We start from the raw sequence: 5227 nt of genomic DNA, 5'->3' as shown, positions 1-5227 counted from the left end.
TCCTTGTCTTAGGTTGGAGCATGAGCTCCTGTTGATGAATTTTGCTTTTATCCGTATAGTAGCAATTCCTTCATTCACTGGGGTGAAGCTGGAGACCAGATGTTTTAACCTCCGACCAACTACAAATCCGCAACCAAACTCATGCTTTGTGTCATGGCTGCTATAATACAATGCATCACCTTTAGGTGTGTTGTGACGCCTTTCCCAATCCATAGTATTTCCTGCATGGTAGTAATGTCGGCCTTACATCTGTACAAGTACATCTGCTAGCGCGTAACTGCACCTGGTGTTACTAACCCGACGCCCAAATCCAAGTTTTTAACATTTTTTAAAGGCAGTTCTCCAGGTGACACAACGGGGAGGTCAGTGTCCACTTGAGACGAGAGAGAGGCCCCAAAATAAATCCTGGGCTTTGCCATGTTAAAGACGGTCAGGAGCGTTCCTTTGTATCTTTTACACCCTACGTCACCCAATTTTTACATCCTCGAATTTATTTCGGTTCACTGTTACTTTTAATTTTTCACAATTTGCATTTGCAGCACGACAAGTTGTTCGATAACCGTATGTAAATAAATAATTACGATCGTATAAAGGAATCCAAAAATTTCAAAGTTTCGTAATTCGACTTCGAACAAAAACTCACTAGATAACGGATGCGAGAATTAGGCCCCAGTTGCCGATCATCAACATGAGTTCCGTATGCAGCACAGCACGACAACAGCGCTGCACGCCATATCAACACATATTAGAGCAAGCCGTGTTATAGAACACTGATGGTGGGGCTCGACTTATCAAAATCCTTTGATACTGTCAAGCACTCCACGCTGTTTGAGGACATCGAGCAGAATACCCTCCGGCCAAGTTTGAAACGTTGGATAATCAATTATATGTGTAGATGCCAGTGGTACATGGAACAAGAAGTCCAAGCCTCGTAGGGTGAAACACGGAGATCCTCAAGTTGGGGTGATATTTCCGGAACTTTCCTGTATTGCACCTCCTCCAGACGACATTGAGATCGTAACGTATGCGGATGATTGTACGATCTTAGCATCAGATACTTTCCGTGATGTCATTTGTGAAAGACTGAACTCCTATTGGACTGATTTTACCTCCTTTTTGGAAGGGATGAGTTGAATGTCATGGACGAATTCCGACCACGAACTACCCCAAGATTCTAGGGCCACATTCGACAGCATGTTTACGTCGCCCGCTCATGCCACAGCTGTCTGCGACAAGCTGTGATGTAAGAACAAGGTCCTTAAGTCCCTAGCAGACGGCACTTGGAGTGCAGATAAACCGCGATAGGTCTGTCTGCTGCTATAGCTATGCGGCGTCAGTATGGTTTGCAACAGGGTGCCTCCTCATGCCTTCAGTCTTCATAGCATCTACATTAGGAAACAAAGATGTTACCGTGAGAGCTATCCTAATCATTATATGGTGGATAGAACAGGCGACTGGAGAGATGACATGAAGATTCTCTTCCACCTCACTCGTGTCTTCCGTCACTGCAGATCCTAAACGTCTGCAATGCACGCTTGAACTATTGTGCCATTCTGAGCTGATTATCATGTCCGCAACCCGGACTTAACCATAAGAGACGAAGTTGGTCAAGGAACGACACAAAAAGGACCTTAACTCACAAATAATTTGTTACATTATTTTGATAGGAAAGAATTTGTTTTACAGAAGAGCTGAGACAGCTTTAAAAGGGGTTTAAACGTTAATCCGTAAAAAACTGAGATATGTCTATTGACTAAGAAAACGAACGTGGATTTGGCCGATTTCATGTAATTGATACGGAACTTCTTTAAGTTTTCTGCTTATTTTCGACATTGTAAAACAGCCTATATGAAAATCCAAAAACCTCAATATAAACAAAAATATTAATTGGAATCTCTTGGTACGAAATTTTCTCGATTTTTTACTAAAATATATCATAAACAAATCCATTCACATAAAAATTTAAAACTTAATATCGCAATAGAATGGAAGCTGATCGAGTTAACAAAATGTGGTTACCCACAAAACCTATAACAATGCATACTGTCATTTTCGCGACATTTTTCAGATTTACATTTAAGTCAAAGACCACATCATCTTAACCCTATGCTTCAGAAGCAAACAAATTATTTTTTTATTGTTTTCAAATTTAAATCTGCTAATAAAATACTCGTAGAATGAACAAACAATTGGAGCATGTAATAGCTTAACATGCAATGTAATTGGGTCAAATAGAATGGTTACATATTGATTTATTAAGACAATTGAAAACTTTACAGTCTTCCTTCCATTCAAATTTGCCATACAATCTTAATTGATTGACGCAATGTTGTCATGTTTGTAATATTGTGATTTTTACTGCACGGGGAACAAGTGGGAATGAAATAGAAGTGAAAGGCATTGCCCTTAAACTACATAGACAACGAATTGGGGTATGCTTTGTCATAAGCCTATTAGCGAAACAACTGCAATTACATTTGTAGGAGTTGGGGGTACGGCTAAAGTTGAAAAATGTATTATTTTACAGCAAAAGAAGGCAAGATATTAGAAAGGCACGTAACGTGTGTTTACTATGCTAAGATAGAGAGGGTGTCATAAGTACGGGAACGGAACCATGTATTACATTTGTTGCAAATTAGCACAAAATTACTAATAGGAAGTAATATTCGGTCAGCTAAAAATGTATGTACCCTCTACTATTTGGAACACTGATTACTTTGAAAACATACCAAACTAGTGGACCCAGCGAACCTCGTCTCGTGAAGTACCAACAGGTGTTTCGAGTAATTTGTAAATTGTGCATTATGAATTCAATGTAATATTGTCTTGTCTTCATATATTTAAGAATCTTCATCTTTACTCAAGTAATATTAGGTATTGTAAGTATCTATTATGTTGAGAATTACGTAGTGATTATGAAAAGTTTTCGGGAACAAAATTTATACATTTTTTTTGTGCCGAAAGAAGATGTTTTATTCAATACCGAATTTATAAATTTGAATATGGAATGATTCGACATTATTTAAGAAATACGGTCGCTATTCCCGTTGATTCAACTTACACAATGATTTTTGATCTTATAAGAATGTTACGTGGATTGTGTTCCCAGAGCCGTAGTTATGATGACTTTAGAAATTGGTTGAGGAAGTTAAAATCGAGAATTTTATATAATCGAAAGAAAACTAATTGAATTTACTCCAAAATTATTCGTAATATTTTCCAAAAAAAAACTATGCTTATATGTCATTTAGATATGACATCATTAGTCGGATTTAGCGCATTATCAGGTTTTATTTGCTAAATCCGGCCAAAATCTACCATATTTACCATACAAAAATAAATCCTCGTATTGAGTGAATTTGTTTTAAATCCGGCATAAATCCTCGTATACAACTCTGTGTTTTGCAACATGTTGCTAGAAAATACAAAAAGTTGCAAGCTGGCACAAGAAACAAGGTAGATGCATGAGTGAATTGCTATAACAAATATAATTTAAAATGCCAACATTTGTAAACAAGGCGAAAAATTAAATTTGCTTTGATATACAAAGTCGATTTTAATCAACCAAGACTAATATTCACGATGTCTAAAATAAAATAATTCTTTATTTGCTCATTAGTTAGCATTAGTAGCATAATGTACTAATATTTTCAATATTAAACAAAACATTTGTTATTTGTCGCCTGTTTTTTGAAATGAATTCAATTTTCAGCAACTTCTTTTGACGTTTAAAATTCGATCAGATGGGCTGATGTGCCTACCTTGGTAATTGTGCTATGAACAAAAATCAGCTGACTGCCATTTAAATCCTCCAAAGGTATATCTAAATGCAATGAGATTTGTACTGGACTTCCATGCAATCAGTGTGGGAACTTTTTAACACAGGGGAAAAGTGACACCAAATTTCTTAATTATTTTCCGAAATACCATAACCCTACATATTCGTAATCAGAATAATATGCTAAATCTACGTAATATAATTATGTCCATCCGTCTGTTGAAATGAAGATAAAGCTCACAAAATTTAAGATGGTGCTTTCATAGAACATTATATAACTCCTAGGACTTCTGGTATCGAAAATGGATTATATCGGTCCATGTTTTGAAGTAGCCCTTTAGTTCCTATGTTGGTGCTACCTGTTATTTTTTGGAGGTACAAACCTCTCTTGCATAAATTTTTCGCCATAGCTCCACGTTTCGATAAATAAAAAACAACAGATAGCCCACAGTATATTTCATTCAACTGGACCAATTGCTTAATGAAAACGCTCCACAGTGTCACGACCGTGGCCAAAAATGGTAAAAACTAAATACTTCGTTGAACAAATTTATTGATGGGGAGTGATAGAAAAAATATTAATTAAGAAGAATCTGAATTTTGGTACTTATACGTGAAGTAGTTTTTGCTATATGAGGATTTAAATCCGACAATTTTAGTTAATACGTATTTTTGTGTGTTTTTTCTAAAATTAATAAATTATATTATGCGTTAATATTTAAAATTTAAAAGTAAAGTTCGCTGCAAAAATGGGCTATAGCCCGAAAACGAATGAACCGATCATCATATATTTTTGTGGGCTTATTAAGTACCTAATAGTCTTGCTTTGAAACGAGAGAATTTTTAAAAATATAAATTTTTAAAAAAATTGTGAACAGCGAAAATCAAAATTCGATTTTTTACAAAAAATTGACCGTCAATCGGTCAAAATTTTTTTTAAAGTAAATTTCTCATATATAAAGACAAGAGTTTGATATATTCAATATGCTCACAAACAATATGAAGACTAAACACCAAATTTCAATCATATCGGGTGGATATTGAGACCACAACACTCAAAACACCGAAAATGAGGAGACACGGTTCTATGGGGGAAGACGAGGACCTATACCGACATATTTCTGGTGGAAGGTTATAAGTCCCCCAACGGAGACTTAATACAAATTTTCAGCCATTTCGGTGTGATAATCAGGCTAAAACCTCCAAAATACCGAAAATCGGGAGGTACCGTCCTATGGGGGCTATATGATGGCGTGGACCTATGCTGACAAATTTCATGGTGAAGGTATAATGCCCCCCCCCCCCTGCGAAGACTAAATACCAAATTTCAGCAATTTCAGTGTAATAATGAGGCTAAAATCTTCAAAATATCGATAATCGGGAGGTAGGTTATATGGGAGCTATATCAAAACGTGGACCTAAGCCCACAATTCTCTGTTGGAATGTTTG

The sequence above is a fragment of the Musca autumnalis genome, unplaced genomic scaffold (genome assembly GCF_047663935.1).
Source record: "Musca autumnalis isolate F117 unplaced genomic scaffold, ASM4766393v1 scaffold_3, whole genome shotgun sequence".
NCBI lineage: Eukaryota > Metazoa > Arthropoda > Insecta > Diptera > Muscidae > Musca > Musca autumnalis.
The sequence above is the reverse complement of the archived record's forward strand: the minus strand, read 5'-3'. Positions refer to the sequence as shown.